The sequence below is a fragment of the Cavia porcellus genome, unplaced genomic scaffold (genome assembly GCF_034190915.1).
Source record: "Cavia porcellus strain 051 isolate PalLab524CR breed Dunkin Hartley unplaced genomic scaffold, mCavPor4.1 scaffold_11, whole genome shotgun sequence".
NCBI classification, from domain to species: Eukaryota; Metazoa; Chordata; class Mammalia; order Rodentia; family Caviidae; genus Cavia; species Cavia porcellus.
In genome coordinates this window covers 66398149-66418592 of record NW_026947494.1, presented here as the reverse complement: position 1 = coordinate 66418592, position 20444 = coordinate 66398149, and the positions used below count along the sequence as shown (strand labels likewise).

Sequence of the window (20444 nt, the reverse complement as noted above, 5' to 3'; positions counted from 1 at the left end):
TCTGCCTTGCAAGCAGGTGGTTTGTGAGTTCGATCCCTGGTACCGATTAAAAAAAAAGAAAAATAAATGAGAAAGTAGACCCAACTTGGCAGAGTGCTTTCCTAGACAAATTAGTTTTAGGCAAGAGCTCTTGCAGACATTTTATACCAGGAAACTGATGATTTCCTTAACCTCCTTGCCTAACCCATAAACATGGGCCCTGGAAGAAAATCTTCTTGAATTCTCAGGACTACTGTAGCTCAGACAGAAGATCCAGCTCTAATATTTGAAAGTTCAATATCTAAAAGTCTTGTTAAATAAAAATATCTGCTAGAAATTTCCTATAAGTAATTAAGTGTTACACTCACCTGGCAAGAAAGTGTGAGATGGCAGACATGTACATACATATACCTCTCAGCCAGTCCACTTTTACATATTTATTGATACTTGTATATCAACATATAGTATATTTATTGAATGTGAACTTCCACTCCCTTCTGACATACCCTTCTCTCTTGCCTTCCAATTTCCACACAGAGTGGAGATCAAAAATTCCTTGTATGATTGCAAAGATACTCATATATATTAGCACAATTATGAGTAGATACCTACTTCTGCCTCCTTTGGAAATTGCAATTGTGCACAAGCCCTACACTTTTTATTGTTGTTTTGTTTAAAATTTCCATTGTAGATTTTTTCTATGTCATTATACAAAGAATACCCTCATCCTTTCTTGGACAGCACAATATTCTGTTGAATATTATGCATAATTCACATGGACTTTTAAGTTGTTTGTAATCATTTCTATTTTTTAAATTTTATTTTAAAGAGGGTAAATTTAAACACAACCAAACAGAACATAAAAAAGCAATGTAAGAGACATAGATTTCAAAGCAAGACAACCAGACAGCTTCACTATCTATCATACTGTCTCTTGTTTTCTTCCAAATAGTTGTCCATATCTTCACATACAGTGAATTCATGTGAAACAACATAATATAAAACTGATCCAAACAGGATGATGAAGGCATTTTAGGTCTTCAAGATCAGACAATAAGGAAGTTAACAATGGCTGTCATAGTGTCTCCCATTCTTTTCAAAATAGTTGTCCACACCTTCATGTGTGTTGAAATTAAACATAACAAAACAGACTAAAATCACTCTGAACAAGAATAATAGTACTTCTGGATTTCACATCATGATGCTACAGAATCAGCACTAGGTACTGTAGTGTCTCTTTCTCTTCAAAGTAGTTGTTCATTTCATCATGCATCATATAATCAGCTCTCATAAACTGTTTATAAGTTCTACATATGCATGAGTCTCTATATGCATATCTATCCTTTCTGTATTAGAGGGAAAAACAAAACAAAGCAAGACAAAAAACCCACAAATTTCTACATAAATATGAAATGAAAAATTCATATAAAACCAAAATACAAGGTGATGTACAATGGTTACTATGATGTCTCTTGTTATCTTCAATAGAATTGTCTATATCATCAGGCATAGTATAATTGAACATAGCAGTACATAACAATATTAATAAAAACAAGACATTAGAGACATTAAAAGCATTCAAAAGCAGGTAATAGTCAAATCAGAGTAGGTATTGTAGTTAATCTTGTCATCTTCAATGTAATTGCCTATACTCTCAGACTTGATACTATCAATCATAACAGATTCAAATAAAATCAGTCAATACAAAACAGCAATCTAACAAACCAGATTCAAATAAGATCAGTCAAAATAAGACAGTGTAAGTTATACAGGGCTTCAGATTAAGTTATTAGGAAATTAAGGATGGTTACTGTAATATATCCTGCTATTTTTGGGATAGCTGTCTGTGCCCTCAAATCTAGTACAAGTAGACAAACTGGAACAGAATATAATCCATCTAAACAGAGTGGTGAGAATAATGTGGATTTTAAATCCTAATACTCTATTAACAATATCCTCGGCCTTCCTTTTCTAGATAATTCTTCCCCTTTCACTCCCACAGGGTGCACTGCACATTTTGGGTCCAATAACTCCCTAAGTTTTTAGATTGGAGGGGAAACCTGCTATTTATCTGGTTCTGAGCTTCTCACTCCTGGGCTTGATCTCAAGTTGTATTCCTTTACCTACAAAAGCCTCAAAGTTTTCCTTCATTAGAGCTGAATAGTTCTCTACTGCACAAAAATATCCTGTCTTTCCAACCTATCTGCAGCTGCTAGACGAGTTGCCCCTATTTCTTTCTGGTTTCCTGTCGCATAGAGCATTGCTTTCTCATATTTGACTTCTGGCCCATAAACCTTCTTTCAGGTTAATTGTATTTCCTGTACAGAACATCTCGATGGACCCTATCTCCTGTCTACTCTGCCTGTGTTTCTTTTTGTTAGTGTATCAAGGCCATCTAAGGTAGAGATTATAGCCAACCTTCTCTGCCTCATTTCTGTTATGGTATTTTTATGCCATTGGTTGTCTACTTTTCTCCTTCATCCCACCATCTGTCCCATTTATCGAAGCCTCTCTGACACTGTTCCTGAAATCTTGGTATTTTTTTCTCTCTCTCTCTCTCAAATGTCCTTCAGTATTTTTTGTAGGATTGGATTGGTGATTATGAACTCCTCCAGTTCCTCTTTGTTATGGAAGCATCTTGTTTCTCCATTAATTTTGAGAGACAATTTTTCAGGGTACATCAGTCTGGGTTGGAGGTTATTTTCTTTCAGGGCTTAGAATACTTTGTTCCAAGCTCTTCTTGTTTTGATAGTTTGTGTCAGGAAATCTGTCATGATTTTGATGGGTTTTCCTTTATAGGTGATCTGTTTCTTTTCTCTGGCCACTTTTAATATTATGTTCTTGTGATGAATTTCTGGGATCTTGATTATTATTTGTCTGGGTATAGCTCTGTTTTGGTTGTAGGTGGCTGGAGTTCTGTATGCCTCATACATCTCAATATCATTTCCTTTTCATATGCTTGGGAAGTTTTCCTTAGTTATTCCTGTGAATTGACTTTGTATTTCCTTTATGATTACCCCTGCTTCTTCATGCACGTTTTTTATTCTTAAATTATAGATCCTTATGTGACAGCTCAGACGTGGATTGCAGCAGGTGCACTAGCAGGCTGCATATGAGAGCCTCTTCATAACTAAGACTGCCAAAGTAGAAGCAATCATCCTGTAAAAAACAACTACCCTCTCTAGCAATGAGTTTTTCAGACTTTACAAAACTACAACTGAGATAATAAAACCATTCAGACTTCCGGGAGAACATGGTGGATAGATAACAGCAGCTATGGAGGCTCTCTCAGTTAGCCAGCTTAGAATCCAGGAATGGTGCAGTGTGAGGAGTCCTAAGCAAGAAGAGATATACCCTGCTGACCCAGGAATGAACTAAGCTGAGAGAAACCAACTTGAAATGCAATCCCAGTGCTATAACCAGAACAGATAAAATCTCAGCACTAAAGCTGGAACCTGTGCCTCTGGAAATGGCAATTTGAATTTCCTGCCACTGCTGCTGTGTATGAATCAGCACAGCAGGGACAGAGAGGCAAAATCTCTGAGAGCAGAAATGGGCAAACAGAGTTGAGCGTGGGACTAGCGGGGAGCCTTGCATCAACCTGCGGTGAGTGAGAGGAATGGGGGCCCCTCCAAAGATAAGGAGGCTCCAACAGAGGACATTCTGGGACTGGGCAGACTAGCCAGAACAGGACACTGCAGTGACTTCAGTCACATATTCCTCTATCAAGTGGGATTGGTGGGGAGCACTTGGCCTTGGTGATGCTGCGGGACTAAGACCCAATAGGCTAGCCCAAACGAGGTTCCAGCACCTGGAGGTGCACCCTAGCAGTGAAGCCTTCAGTAGGTTGACCTGGAGGAGCGGGCCCAGCAGAGGCTGCCCAGGTCTGTGTCTCCCTAGTACACTGCAGTGGGCGGGAACACCTCACCGGTGCAATTCAAACAAACTGTAACTGACAAAGAAAGAAACTGGGCCTCCTATATATGCTTGTATGGTAGGAACAAAAAGTATGGAAAGAGGGAGCAACAAGAAAGGGTCCTTGGCCCCCAATCCTTGAGAACACTGATCCAGGAAAGGTAAATGCAAAGGAGAATGAGGACAGAAAACATGCAATATCAGACACGGCACCAATAGACATAAAGTGATATTTGCGGAGCCTCATAGACAAGTTCAAAAGTGAAGTATTTAATGAAGTAAAGCAAGATATAAGTAAATAGTTAGAGAAATGCTAAGCACTGCCCAAGAAAAAACAGATGGTAGAATGGAAGAACAGAAAAAAGGGGGAGAATTGTTTGATGGAGAAAATAGAGAAAACATAGAATACGTGAAGCAGGTTCAAAGAGATTACCGGGAAACTAAAAACTCTATTGAAAGCTGGCATAACAGCTTGAAAGAAACTAAGGATAGATTATCTGAACTGAATGACAGATTTGTAATGTGGGAGCATGAAATGAAAAACTTCTTAAAAATAACAAGGAACCAAACAGCAATAATATAAAGGCTTGAAGATGATAAGAGGATCTATAACTTAAGAATTAAGAATGTAAAAGAAGTAGGGACACAAACAAATGAACTACAAAGGCTATTCACAGAAATAATCCAAGAGAATTTCCATAATTTAGCAAATGGTAAAGATACTCAGATATATGAGGCATACATGACCCAGCCACCTGCAACCCAAACAGAGCTACACCCAGGCATATAATAATCAAAATTCCAGAAATCCAGTATAAGAACAGAATATTAAAAGCTGTCAGAGACAAGAAACAGATCACTTACAAGGGAACACCCATCAGAATTACAGCAGACTTCTTGGCACAAACCATCAAATCATGAAGAGTGTGGGGGGGAATAATTCAAGCTTTGAAAGATAATAACCTCCAGCCAAGATTGATATATCCTGCACAGTTGCCCCTAGAAATTGATGGAAAAACAAGGTGCTTCCAGGATAAAGAGGAACTAGGGGAATATGCAACCACCAATTCAACTCTACAGAGAATACTGCAGGATAGTCTAAAAAAGGAAAAATACAAAGATTCCAGAAACAGTGGCAAAGAGGCCACAATGAATGAAGCAGAAAGCAAAATCAAGAAGACAAACTGACAACTAATGACAGAAAAAGAGCTCAACAGAAATGAGGCAGAAAAGGTTGGATGGTAGGAACAGCTATTTTGGAGAAAACAAGACATTGTAATAGCTAGTGGTGATTTAATATCATCTTGTTTTGAAGTCCTATCAAGCTTTGGTTCTTCTGTCTCCATTGGTCTTAACATGTTGTATTGTATTGTATTTTCTTATACTTGATAATATAAACAAAAACTTTTATAGACAAGGAGATTATACAGAAACCATTGTTCATTTTCTGTTAGTTGATTCTAAATACCCTGTAATACTGTCATTCCCTTGAATGGTCTTACATTGTCTTGATATGTTTGATGCTACAGTATACAAAGTTATACTCAAAGATTTCAAGGAAAGAGACACTATGGTAACTACTTTTATGTCGGGATATCTTATGGTGAAACACTATTTTGCTTAAATGGTTATGTTCTGACCTGTGCTGTTTTGTTGTTATGTCCTCTTTTATCTGAATCTCCTTTTTTATTTTTATCTTTTTAGTTAAGGGAAAAACTAAAAAATAGCAGGATATATTATAGAAACCCACTTTGGTTTCCTGTTAACTTGATTTGAAACCCTGTATTGCTTTCACCATCATGTTTTGACTGATTTTCCTCTATTCTGCTTTGCTTGATAGTACCAAGTTCTAAAGTATAGGCAACAACTATGAAGACAATAAGATTCATTATGACACCCATTCTGGTTTGACTATTGTCTTCTTTTGAAGTCCTGTAATGTCTCCAATGTTTTGGTTTTATTGGTTTTTTCTTTACTGTTTTGTTTAATTTTGTTATAACTGATGATATAGGCAATTCTTTTTGGGATAGCAGGAGGCATTGTGGTAACCATTGTTGATCACCTTGTATTCTGTTTTTAACTTATGTACTATGTCCATCCTTTTTATTTAACTGACACTGTTTTGTTATGTCACATTTGGTTTTATTCTCTTCAAAAACAGTGGTGGGAACTGTGGGAGTAATAGAACCCAGAATGTGTAGTTGTCATTGTACAGAAGAGAGGAAAGGAAAGTGCCATGGAGGATGTAACTGCATGTATTTTTGGGTGTGTAAGATAGATAATCATGTTTCTGAGTTTTGTTGAATCATTAAACAGAGCTGTTTGCAGTCTCACTGTTTGAATGTCCACTTTATATGCTTTAATTTTGTAACTTGAACAACTATTTCTAAGATGACAGTGTGTAATCTATTAACTAGTGATTTCCTACTGTTTATTTTTTCTGAAATTCTGTGTAACTTGTACCATTTTTGTTTTTTTTTTCTTTTTCTCCTTAAATAAAATTTTTAAAAACTTATAGATCCTCTTGTCATCTTCTAGCCTTTGTATTGTTACTCCCTGTTTCCTTGTTACTTTAAAGAGATCTTTCCTTTCATGATCACACATTGCAAACTTATCTTTAAGGTTTATTAATCTATCTCTAGTTTATTTCAGGCAATTTTCCCAGCTTTCAATGCAGTTTTTAATTTACTGGTAACCTCTCTGAATTCTCTTTCATGTATTCTTCATTGAACATTTTTCTCCTTTTTTTGTGTTCCTCCATTCTTCTGTCTGTGTCTTCTTGGGAGGTGCTTAGCAGTTCTTTTATTAATCATCTTATATCTTGCTTTACTTGTATTAATATTTCATTTATGAGTTCATCTTTAATGTCCTGAAGATATCTCTTTATGTCAGCTGATACCATGTCCAATATTGCATGTTTGGTGTCCTCAATCTCTTCTGTATTTATGTCTCCTGGACCAACATTTCCTGGATTGGGGGTTGAAGGCTTTTTCTTATTTCTTCTCTTGTCATGTTTCTGGTTTCTTCCATACAGGTGTATGGTGGAGGTCCCAGTCCCTTTCCTTATTGGTTATGGTTCTTCTGAAGCATGCTGGCTAGGGATTTCGGCCCTCTCCAGTTTGCTGTTGGTCTTTGAGGTGCAATCAGGGGTGGTATAGGCTGGCTCCTCCCCTCTGAGCCAGTCAACTACTGGGGGCTTTCACCATGTTAGTGTGTGCTGCCCAGATGAAACTGGTTTGGGACAACTTCAGGGACAATTTCACACCTGGCTACTGGGTCCTAGACAGGGGCATGACCCAGCCCAAGCAGATCCCACCAATCTGCTTTGAGCAGGGAGCAACCAACTGAAGTCACTGCCATTCCTTGTTCAGGTCTGTCCTGCCCAATTCCAATATGTCATCCATTTGGTCTACCTTTCCTTTTGGGAGGGTCAAATTCTGAGCACTCACTCCTGGGCTTAATCTCAAGTTGTATTCCTTTACCTACAAAAGCCTCAAGGTTTAGTGCAGGTCTCCAAACCAGCTCTGTTCTCTGTTGGGCTCGCCAACACCTGACTTCAGCACGGCAGGGCTCTGGCAGCAAAAGTGCCACAACCACGAGTCTGAGTGGCTCCAGTGAAAGTGCTGTGACTGTGAATTTCAGTGGCTCTGATCGTAGTACTGTGACTGTGAGTTTGACCAGTTCCTTTCCCTTTAGTTTGTTTCTGGGTCGAGAAGATCCATTTCCCTCCATCTGGTCTTCTTCAGGATGTTTTACTCTGGTATCTGAACTATTTCTCTCAAGGAGGCTCTGTATTTTGCTCCATCTTTACCTCTGCCCATCAATCATTTCTATTTTAAAAATACTGTGATAAATATATTGTACATCATCCAGTTTGAATTTATGTGAGTGTATTTGTTGGGAAGCTTATAAAAGTGGACTGAGGAAGGAGGAGCTCATGTATGTATTACTTTGATGATTTATTAATAAGTTTCTTATGCTCCTAGGAGGATGTGCCAGTTTGTTCTGCAAGCAGCAAGACAGGAGGGTACCTGTATTAGTTATCTATAGCTGCATGACAAGTCTCCCACAAACTTAGTGGCTAGCTTCAAATAATAGTTGCTTCTAGCCTTTTATAGATTCTGTGGATTCAGACACAGTGCAATTTAACTGGGATGTTTTGGTTTTCCATCTCTCAAAAGGTTGTTTTCAGCTACTTGCTCCAGTTGGATCATTTTGAAGAATCTTCATCCACACATCAGGGACAGGACTGAGAATGGCTGAATCACCAGGCAGTGGCCTAATTCAGATCACTGAGCTGCCCGTTAAAAGAATTACCAGATGAATCAGCTGCAAGGGATGAGGACCTAGAGAGAGGGAGCTTCGTTTTGGTGGGAATCATTACAGCTCTACTGTACAGACAGTGGGTAGGCTGTACATTCTAGCCTTCATGGCTCTCAGTTTCATGAATGATGGGTATGATTTGTTTGTATGTTTCAAAAAACTTTCCAAAGTGTAATTGAATTATTCTTTTGGAACTACATTTTTCTATAAGTGAGATGAGGATCTTTTGAATGTTTGCTTCCTGTTTGGCTATCTCCACAGCTTTTTCTTATTCTTCTATTGGTTTATAGGTTTTTTTTTCCTATAAGAAGTGTGTGTGTGTATATGGTGTGTAGAAAAAGAAAACTTAGCCTTTTCTGTGAAGTGAACTATAAATATTTTTTATAGTTTACTATTTACCTTTGACTTTGCTTATGGTAGTTATTCCATGTGAAAAATATTATTTCTGTGTAGTTAAATTTTATATTGCCATATTTCGTTCCACTCTGTGTGTGTGTGTGGTGTGCTTATATATTGCGTGTATTTGATTTAGTTGGATTTTCAAATTTTTACTGTAGATATGTTTAGTATTAATTTTACCTTATGGTGTGAGGTAGAGATTTAAATATTCTTTTTGCCAAGTGGCTATTCAGTTCACTTGAAATGTCACTTTTTCATCCTTATCACACCAAATTTCCAAATCTGTATTTAAATGTACTACTTCCACTGATTTATGTACATTGATAGTGCCACAATGGTGGTAAGTACTGCAGCTTGTGGTGTATCATCTGAAAAGATTATTTTCCTTTATTATTTTTATAATTTTGTTGGCTATTCTTTTTGGCATATTTCCCCACAAAAACAATGTGTTAAGTTGATTGTGTGGTATTATTACTGGTCATTATATATGATAAGGATGGATAAGTGAGCCTCAATGGGGTATTTGTGCTTTTCCTGAACATAAAAGAAGAAAATAGGTAACCTGTAATTCTAGAAAGAAGCCTTTCATTAGGAAGGAGAAACTTCATTCTTAAATATTCTGTGAACTTGATCCAAGCTGTAAAAATTCTTGAAGAGAAATGATTCAAATTGGTAAAGACTAATGAGAAAAAGTCTAACTTTATATAGGTCATTATCCTTTATTTTAATAATTTAGATTTGGGCTGGGAGTGTAGCCCGTAGTAGAATGCTTACCAATCTGTGTGAGATCCTGAGTTTGACACCAGTCCTTTCCCTTACCATGCAAAAAACAAAATTGAATTCCAAATCTCTCAAGGTAGTTTCTTTAATGTTTAAGAATCACTCAGATTGTTCATTTGTGGCACTACTTCCATATAATTTTCCATGTTTTCCTAAAGGAATGATAAAGGAGTAGTGAGTGGGTTTATTTATTAAAAGTTTTATTCTTCAATATTGTGTTAGGTTCTTCCAAATTTTCCAACAAAACATTAAATTTGATAAAAATCTTGAACAGTCACCTTTTTGTTACTTTTCCACTTTAGTTTCAGGGTGGTAAACATTAACATTTCTATGTTCTGACTAATGTGAAATAATATAGTCATCACAGGAGTTGGCTTTTATTGGAACTTTCCCCAGTGGAGGGATTAATGGCACTGACTATTGTCCATTTCCCATTTTCTTGGGAAATTCAGAGATCCTGCAGTCTCTTGTAGTATAGACCTATAAAATGCCTAGAATCTGTAGAAGTTTCACTATTATTCTTTAGTAATGGGTCTCAAAATCTGAGGTTTTTTTTTTTATCAAGGGGAAACCCAAAGTGCCAAAGATCAAGTAAAGCAGAAATAAAAAACAAACAAAAACTGAAAATATTAAGACTTGCAGCGAACTGAATTGTAGCTCCAAAAATAGATACCAGGTCTCACCCCCAGAACCTATGATCATGATCTTATTTGAAAATAGGGTCTTAGTGGTTGTCATTAAACTAAGGTTCTAGAAATGAGATTACCACATACTTAGAGCACAGAGGCACTGACCTATAATCCCATGAGACAGGAAGATCATGAGTTTGAGGCCAGCCTGCACAGTTTAAAAGACCCTGCCTCACAGAGAGAGAGAGAGTAGATTTCACACACCAAGACACCCACACCCATGAAAGGAGAGACTGGAGTGTTGTGTCCACAAGCCAAGGAGCAGTAAAGATTGCCAGACAAACATCAATAAAGAGGAAGGAAAGGAGAGAAGGAAGGAAGGAAGGAAGGAAGGAAGGAAGGAAGGAAGGAAGGAAAGAAGGAAGGAAAGAAGGAAGGAAGGAAAGAAAAAAGACAGAAACAAAAGATAGAGAAGAATCATGGAATGTGTTCTTCCTGAGAGCCTCCTAAAGAGACAACTCTGTGACACTATGTGTGTTTTAGACCTTCAGCCTGAAAATCTGTAAGAACAACTTTCCATTGTTTGAAGGCACTGGTTTGTGGTAAGCTGTTATAAAAGCCACAGACCCTTATCCATCAAGAGAAACTGAATGGCAAAGCTTTTGTTCTCAGAGTCCAGAAAAACTGTAAAGTAGAAAAAACCAAACCGAATCACACAAACAAAACTCCACCAACTTCCCCTTCCCTCAGTTCTCTGTTATTCTGACTCCCCACCCCTACATCCAGATTCAACAATAAACCAAGGGTGTATCCAGATTTATCCTTTGTGAAGCTATTCCCTCCAAGTTTCAAAGTCCCTTTCATTCCTTCAAATATTTCCCTGTTCAAGACCTCCTCCAGTGATCTGAATTATGCAGGAAAAAACAACTTGTCCACAGCATGATGGAAATCAATAATGTGAGGTGTTGACCCTTTAAGAATATTCATAGTTTTAAAGCAGTTGGAAAGAGGTTTGCCAAAAAGGAATTTTCTCTCTGATGGAATCTCTGGAATGAGCAAATGGATGGGATGAATAATTTCATATGGTCTCTTCTCCCACTCTCAAACCTCCCTGACATCCCTCCTTACCTCTTCCCCCCGAACCCTGGTTTCTGTGGTCCTACCCTCTGTACATGTCATTCTGAGCCACATACGATTGGCCTAGAGCTTAAGAACAGAGGGGAGCTATGCAGAAACTGCTTTGAAGGAAAGAAAATATTGCATGATGATCATATGTGAGCATTACTGAAACATAATTGCACAGCAAAATGCAAAATGAAAATTCAAGGTTCCTTATTCAAATTTACTGGAAATTTCAAGAAAGCAATGATAAAGCACTGAGCTAACCCCTAGAGGGCTATGTGCCACTATATACTAGGATGTATATCCATGGCGTTGTTCTGAGTGTGGCTACCAAATGCTGTTAATATGAACTGTGGAGAAGATTCATCTTCTTTGATTCCCAGGACTCTAAAGAGGAAGAGGGAAAGGAAGCAAGGAAAAGAGAGGAAGTGAAAGAGAGAAAGTGAAAGAGAGAGAGAGAGTGAAAGAAGAGAAGAAATATAGAAACAAAACCAAATTTTCTATCTTTGTCATTTTCTCATCACTGGGACAAAATACCCAACATCCAAAACTTAAAAGAAGAGATGTTCATTTTGGCTCATTGTCAGCTGATTCCAAGGCAATCAGGGTATGGAAGGATCTGGGCAGAGGAAAATTGGTCACATCACAATGGCCATGAAATAGAGAGTGAAGAGAAAAGCTGGGGAGGGAAATGCACCCTTCTCGATTATGATACCAATGACCTGCTTCTTTTGACTAGGACATTCTGGCATGAATTCAACAGCACACTCAGACATGAACTCAACTGTCAATTAATTCACTAATAAATATAGTGCCTTCATGATCCAATCAACTTCCAAACACATGAGGCTTTGGAGGGGACACCCTAGATCTAAACCATAACATTCCTCTCCTGCCCCTAGAGATTCATGTCTGTCTCTTTATACAGAAAGCACTTAAATTATCTTTGAGTCACCAAAGTATTATCAGTTCTAGCATTACTGAAAGTCTAAGTCCAATATCTCCTCTGAGACACAAATCAATCTCTTAGTCATAAGCCCTTGTAAGACTAAAGAGAGAAAGTTAAATACTTCTTCTTTTTTTATTTAAGGAGAAAAAGGAAAAAAAAAACAGAAAAAGGGTACAAGTAATACAAGATTTAAAAAATAAACAGTAAGAAATCTCTAGTTAATAGATTACATAGTCTCATCTTAGAAATAGTTGTTCAAGTTACAAATTTGAAGCATATAAAGTGGACTTTCAAACAGTGAGAGCGCAAATAGTTTTGTTCAATGATCCAAAAAACACTCAGTAATATGGTTATCTGTCTTATACACCCAAACATATATGCAGCTATAACCTTTAGAGCACTTTCTTTTCTTTTGTACAATGACAATTACACATTTTGGGTTTTATTACTCCCACAGTTCTTATTACTTTTTTTGAAGAGGGTAAAACCAAATGCAACATATCAGAATAGAGTCAGTCAAATCAAAAGGATGGACATAATAGATAATGTAAAAACAAAATATAAGGTGATCAACAATGGTTACCATACTGCCTCTTGCTATTTTAAGAAGAATTGGCAGTTATAATAAAATTGAACTAAATAGTAAAGAATAAAACCAAAGCATTGGAGACATTACAGGATTTTAAAAGAAAATAATAGTCAACCGGAATGGGTGTCATAATGATTCTTATTGTCTTCACAGTTATGCCTATACTTTCAAACTTGGTACTATCAAGCAAAGTAGAATAGAAGAAAATCAGTCAAAACAAGATGGTGAGGGCAATACAGGATTTTAAATCAAGTTAGTAGGAAATCAAAGTAGGTTACTATAATGTATCTTGCTATTTTTTATTTATTTTTCCCTTAATTAAACAATATAAAAAGAAAAAAGTAAATAATTCAAAAAAAGGGGATTGAGATAAAAGAGGGCATAACAACAGAACAGCTCAGGTCAAATCACAACCACCTGAGCAAAATAGTGTTTCACCACAAGATATCGTGACATAAAAATAGTTACCATAGTGTCTCTTTCCCTGAAATCCTTGAGTACAACTTCGTACACTGTAGCACCAAACACACCAAGACACTATAAAACCATTCAAGAGAATGACATCATTACAGGGTATTTAGGACCAATTAACAGAAAATGAACAATGGTCTCCATTGTCTATAAAAGTTTTTGCTTATATTATCATATATAATAAAATCCAATAAGATATAGCCTTTTAAGTCAGATGAAGACAGAAGAATACAAGTTTGATGGGACTTCAAAACAAGATGATACCAAATCAGCACTAGCTACTGTGATGTCCCATCCTCTCCAAAACAGCTGTTCCTACCTTCTGATTTTCTCTGCCTCATTTCTGTTGAGCTCTTTTTCTGTCATTTGTTGTCAGTTTGTCTTCTTCATTTCATTTTCTGCTCCATTCATTGTGGCCTCTCTGCCACTATTTCTGGAATCTTGGTATTTTCCTTTTTTAGACTATCCTGCAGTATTCTCTGTAGAGTTGAATTGGTGGTTGCAAATTCCCCTAGTTCTTCTTTATCTTGGAAGCACCTTGTTTTTCCATCAATTTCTAGGGACAGTTGTGCAGGATATATCAATCTTGGCTGGAGGTTGTTATCTTTCAAAGCTTGAATTATTTCCCCCCACACTCTTCATGATTTGATGGTTTGTGCCAAGAAGTCTGCTGTAATTCTGATGGGTGTTCCCTTGTAAGTGAACTGTTTCTTGTCTCTGACGGCTTTTAATATTCTGTTTTTATATTGGATTTCTGGAATTTTGATTACTATATGCCTGGGTGTAGCTCTGTTTGGGTTGTAGGTGGCTGGAGTCCTGTATGCCTCATATATCTGAGTATCTTTACCATTTGCCAAATTAGGAAAATTCTCTTGGATTATTTCTGTGAATAGCTTTTGTAGTCCATTTGTTTGTGTCCCTACTTCTCTTATGTTCTTAATTCTTAAATTATAGATCTTCTTATCATCTTCTAGCTTTTGTATTGTTGCTGTTTGTTTTTTTGCTATTTTTAAGAAGTTTTTCATTTCATGCTCCCATATTACAATTCTGCCCTCCAGTTCAGATAATCTATCCTTAGTTTCTTTCAAGCTGTTATGCCAGCTTTCCATAGAGTTTTTAGTTTCCCGGTAATCTCTTTGAACCTGCTTCATGTATTCTATGTTTTCTCTATTTTCCCCATCAAACAATTCTCCCCTTTTTTTTCTGTTCTTACATTCCACCATCTGTTTTTTCTTGGGCGGTGTTTAGCATTTCTCTAACTATTCTGCTTATGTCTTGCTTCAGGTCATTAATAACTTCATTCTTGAACTCGTCTATGAGGCTCTGGCAATAGCACTTTATGTCTATTGGTGCTGTGTCTGCTATTGCATGTTTCTCAGGATTGGGTTCAAGGACCCTTTCTTGTTGCTCCCTCTTCCCATATTCTTTGTTCCTTATATATAAGCATATATAGGAGATCCAGCTTCCTTCCCTGTCAGCCACAGTCTGTTTGAATTGCGCTGGTTAGGTGTTCCCGCCCACCGCTGCACCAGGGAGACACAGACCTGAGCAGTCTATGCCGGGCCCGCCCCTCCAGGTCAACCTACCGAAGGCTTCACCACTAGGGTGCACCTCCAGGCACTGGGACCTGGGTTGGGCTAGCCTACTGGATCTCAGCCAGCGATGTCTTACAGGCCAGGAACTCCCCACCAATTCCGCTTGGAAGGGGATATGTGACCGAAGTCACTACAGCATCTCATTCTGGGAAGTCTGCTCAGTCCCAATATGTTCTCCACTGAAGCCTTCTCTATGGAAGGGTCCCGATTCGCTCACTCACCACAGGATGATGCAGGGCACCCGGCCAGCCCCACTTCCAACTCCCTTCAATACTTCCCACTCTCCGAGCTTTTGTGCCTCTCTCCCCACTGTGCCAATCGGGATGCAACAATGGCTGCAGGAAATTCAGATCACAGTTTCCAGTGGCGCGAGGTCTGGCTTCCATGCTGAGACCTTATCTGTTCCTGCTGTATCACTGGGATTGTGTTTCTAGTTGGTTTCTCTTAATTTAGTTCATTCCTGGGTTGGCAAAGAATATCCCCCCTTGCCTAGGTCTTCCTGACTGGCACGATTCCTGGATTTCAAGTGCAGTTTCTCAGAGAGCCTCTGAGGCTGCTGCTGTTTATCCACCATGTTCTTCCAGACTCCAAGAAAGTTAAATACTTCTAACATAGAATGGTACAGGGTAAAAATCCCCAGTCAATCAAAGAGAAATAGGGAAATAAAAAGAAATGAGACCAAAGCAAGAGTGAGACTCAGTACTATAAACATTAAACCTTGTATCTCCATGTCTAGTGATCAGCACAAGTTTTGGCAAGATTTGAGCTCAAATTGGCTTGGGTATACATATCCTTATGGTGTTGCTGGTTGTAGCTCTTGCGATCTCTCTACCTTTGCTCATTACCTTTGCTCACTACCTTTGATTTTCCTAAGTAGATAATCCACATTCCTGGCATTTCTATCTTCCTAGAGCCTCCTCTTCACTCCTGTCAACTTTACTCTCACAGCTTCACACACTGCCCTCTCAGGACACACTACCTGACATTTTAGGTGTTCTGAAATCTGGGTGGAAGCCTCCTTGACTCCACAACTCTTACATTTAACATGCCCATAAGACCAGTATCATATATATAATGCCAAGGTCTGCCACCAGCTCATGTAGTAGACAGACTCCTTAGATCATGGCTGCAGAAACTTTGAAGTACCGGGATGATTAGGCACAATGAACTAAACCCTGGGTAATCAATTCTCAGGCAACCTTTCTTGAGTAGACCACAGTGAGTGCTCTTTCTTCAAAACAAAGCTATAAAGTTTTCTACCTTTGAGACTGCAATGTGTGGGGTCTTGCAGATTTCTGAGATGCTTCCATCTTTCCTATTGTCCTGATGGAAAGTACTTAGCTTTTTATTATGCTAATCTTTTCAGCAAGCAAAGTCTCCTGAGTTCCAACTTTATAGGCCTCAACTTTATAGGCACTTTCTTTCTGGTGACCAGCAAAATTTTTCAAATCATTCAGCCCTGCTGTTTGGACCCAATTCTCATGTTAGATATGGTTAAAAGTAGCCAGCAGTACCTTGTCCTAGCCTGAATGGTAGGCCGCCTTAGTATTACCTCTGCAAGATTAGTCAACAGCTCTTAATCTTAGTCTTCTACAAAGTCTCAAGATATGAGGCAGACCATCTTCTTTGATCCTCAGCATTGCAAAGAGGAAGTGGGAAAGGAAAATAGAGGGAGAGAGAGAGAGAGAGACTAGTGGAAATGTAGATAATGTTTCTACCAGACTATAACACAAATGGCCTCTGGTCCAATTGCCAATGAAATTTTTGTCCCCAACTGAAACCTCCTGAACCTGGTGTTTATAGTTTGCATTTCTAGCAGTATTTTGGTTTTCTAAGCTCTGATTAGAATCTCATCAAACTTGGTTTATAGCATTCTACATATTCTCTAGACAGCATCTTCAAACCTTTCCAAATTCCTTCCATGAACCATTTCCAAAGGCCTATAAGCAATCTCATTCTTGGTACTAAAATTTTCTTAGCCACTCTCTCATTATTGGGACAAAATGCTCAACATCCACAATTTAATGGAGGAAACATTTATTTTGGTTCATGTTTCAGTCTATGGTTGGCTGGCTCCAAGGCAGAAACAAGATGGGAGAATGGCATAGGCACAGGAAAACTGCTCACTTGATGGCAGCCAGGAAGCAGAGAAGAAAAAGAAGCACTGCAGAGGAGGTGTATCCTTCCCGGTCATGACCCTAGAGACCCATCTCTAATCAAGCCCTACCTCTCAACAGCAAGTCAGCTATGAATTCAGCTTTGAACTCTCCCATTGATGATTATAGCACCCTTATAATCCAATTACCTTCCAAATGCATGAGGCTTGATGAGGCAGACATCACAGATTTAAACCATAACATCTGAGGGTTGGAGTCTGCTGAAACAAACTAGAAATAGTTTAACGGGAAAAAATGCATATAAATTTATATTAATGTACACATTCAGAGAAGCCAGGCAAAATATGACTCTGAAAGAATTAAGTAATTCTTTTCATTAGGGAGAGGAAAATGGGGGCTACAGGTACTTTTAAAGAGATTATTTTGAACTATTAAAGTATAATTTGGTATAAGAGTTTTGGTATAATCTTTCACTTCACAGAAATACCACAATACTTGGTTTTAGATCTATATTACTTCAGTTAGGGTTATATGTGCCCTATGATCCCTGAAAAGGATATTTTCTAATTTAAGGTGATTTTATGTTTTTTATCCTTTTATATTTATCACCTCTTCGTTCCAGCCAAATATTCTTCTCATATCTCCACCAAAAGCAATCCTGCAGAAGGCCAGTTGTCTCATTTCACTGTTTAAATGGCTCAGTGAAATCTTCCATCAAGTCCAATGGTATGGGTTTGGTTCATTTGGTAAATTAAAAAACCCAAATTGGCCATTTTCCAATACATTCTACATGCCACACCATGAAAGTCAAGGCCAAGCCTTTCCCAGGAAACTCCAAAATGAACAGTGATTCTTAACCCTTCCCACCAAAGTTTAGAAAAAAAAATTCCAATCCAATTTGCTCATGCATGGTCTCCCGATAGGGAGAGCAAAGGGCAGTCATGGAAGCTAGTTTGGTTCATTTATTCATCTCAACAAATACTTACTGAGCTCCTTCTATGTGCCAGATAGATAGTGCTCTGGGCTCTGTGGCTATAGCCCTGATTGGACTGCTGGTATGGCAGTAAAAGGTTCAGGGCACCAGTAAATTATACCATAGAATATGGTGGAAAACCTACAGCCAGTGTATTGTTTTTCTTTGAAGACAAAAGATGTTAATGTATGAGTTATTTCTTTCTAAACTAAAAATTTCAGTATTCAGGTTTAATTGTAGTGTCAGCACTTTGCCATAAATAAATGGGTTTATGGTTATGGATTAGACGATTGTCTCTAAAAGTTTGCCATCACTGCTACAGATGGATAAAAATCAACCCAGAGAGAAATACAATCATAAACCCTTCTAGCAAGAATGTAGTCACTGATACTCCCTGTGCTCAGTGCACCCTACTGTAAGCACCCTGCTAAGTAAATATCACCAATGGCAGGCAACTGTTTCTCAAGAAAGACTATCCTACTTCCCCTTAGGCAGCAAATAGAAATGTGGCAAATGGAGAACCAGGACCCATGTGGCCAAACTCAGTAGAACTGTTTTCAGGGAATGCTGTTTCCAGTTTTTCTGGCACGAGGTCAATCAGGTTTTTGATAGGATGGCCTATAAAGGAAACCAAGTGGGGAGATATAAGAGACAGCAGCCACTGAGCCTGCTGCTGCTGAGAGCCTTTTCCCCAGCCCACTCTGCAGCTTCAGGGCATACTTTTCTTCTTACCTTAAACCGTCCTGTACTCATCTTCAGAGCATATTTCTTTTCATAACTTTAAAAGATGTAAAACCTTGCTCCCTTTTTTGCTTGTTTTGACCAAGTCTTTGTTAAGGACAACAAGAACCTAGGCTCTACAGAAGGAACCCACAGCACCCCAGACCCCCAGTAACACCCTTAGTCCCAATTTTCTCTCTGAGAGCTACACAGCACCATGATACTATAGGGACTGTTTTGTTTCAAGACCACATTAGAAGATGACCACCATGTTTGTTACTGTTCCCACTGGGCATGGGGACCAGTGTAAGTGGCCAGCCTAGTCTGAGCCCATCCATGCTGAGGTTAAGAAATGCCTGGACTTTTCTGGAAACTGCTGAGACATGTCTACCACAAACACCAGAAGAGCCTCTGAAGGCTGAACAAGAATCCATTCAGAGAACAGAGGAAGAGTGAGGTGATCAGCTTGGTAATTCCAATATCTGATCACTGGAAAAGGGACAGAATTGAGTGGAAGTCCAGATCACACATACAGAATTTAGAAATGTATGTGTGTTTGTGTGTGTGTGTGCGTGTGGAAAAAGATTTAGACAAAATGTTAATATTTTTCTGAGAGGTGAGATTATAGGAGCTGTAATGTGTTCTTTATATTTGTTGGTATTTTTTTAACATTTTCTGTAATGAATATATAGAACATAGAATGAAATTTTATTTGTAAAAGTTACTTAGAAACTGACTGGCTTTTTTCCACAGTGATTGACCTACCTACCTGCTTCTTCCTAAGAAGAAACTCTTACATAATAAACAATGTTCAAATTGCATTATAGAAACACTTTCTGCCTTTTTAAAAAAAATTTACTCCTCCCTCCACTTCAAGTGTATAAAGAAAACACCTGGCACCAGATCCATAAAGATACTTTAAAATGGCTTAACGGCTTTTTTTTTAAAGCAAGCAAACAACAGATCTTCATTAGTATCTCAATAGTTTTATAAAATAAAGTAAACCACCAATAGAAATTCATTTTCCTTAAAGGTTTATAAAAGGCCTCCCAGGGAGGGCTTGAGGTAAGGATATTAGGGCCAAATTTCTGGACAAGTTACTTACTGCTTCTTAACACAATCATATTCGATGAAAATTGCTTTTCAAATGTTTGAGAGGTTTTTAGAACTGATCAAAGACATCTACACATGTCAGAATTACCATCTAGAGAACTTAGATTATCATTACAGGATTTAAGGGTTTCCCTAAATGAGTCTGAATTATATTTTGTGACCAAAGGTTAAATAATGCACAGGATAAGATTTACAGTAAGAATCTTAATGTTTTCAAAACTATACTTTCTGTTTTAACTCTGTTGGAGAGGTGACCATCAGAATTTGCTTCTTTTTAACCTGATGGAAATTATATGAGCATATTGTTTTTGATCTCATTGCTGGGTTTACGGTGGTAGGGTGACAACATGCACACTAAATAGATTTTAAGAGCAGGTCTTTTTTTAAAAATTTTATTTAAAAGGAAAAAGAGAAAAACACAAAACAAAACAAAGCAGTGTAAGGGTACACGTAATACAGAACTACAAAAAAAAAAAAACAGTAAGAAATCACCTGTTAATAGATTACATATTATAATCTTAGAAATAGTTGCTCAAATCACAGTATCAAAGAATACAAAGTGGACATTCAAACAGAGAGACTGCAAACAGCTGTGTTCAATGATCCAAAAACATTAATATAATATAGTCAGGTATTTAACACCCCTAAACACACTTGCTGTTTTAAGAGCAGGTCTTAAGAGCCCTGATTCCAGATGAGTATGGGATGGATGGGTCTTCTTGGAGACAAAGCAAGAAAGGGTCAGAAGTGCACTTGACTCAGACTCAATG

General features: G+C 37.9%; 1 long non-coding RNA gene across 1 annotated transcript in view; it reads right to left on the bottom strand.

Annotated features, from left to right (window-relative positions):
* Positions 1 to 20444, bottom strand: part of LOC134478142 (uncharacterized) — an 82609-nt gene that overhangs the window by 2927 nt on the left and 59238 nt on the right. The gene's annotated exons all lie outside the window — the stretch shown is intronic.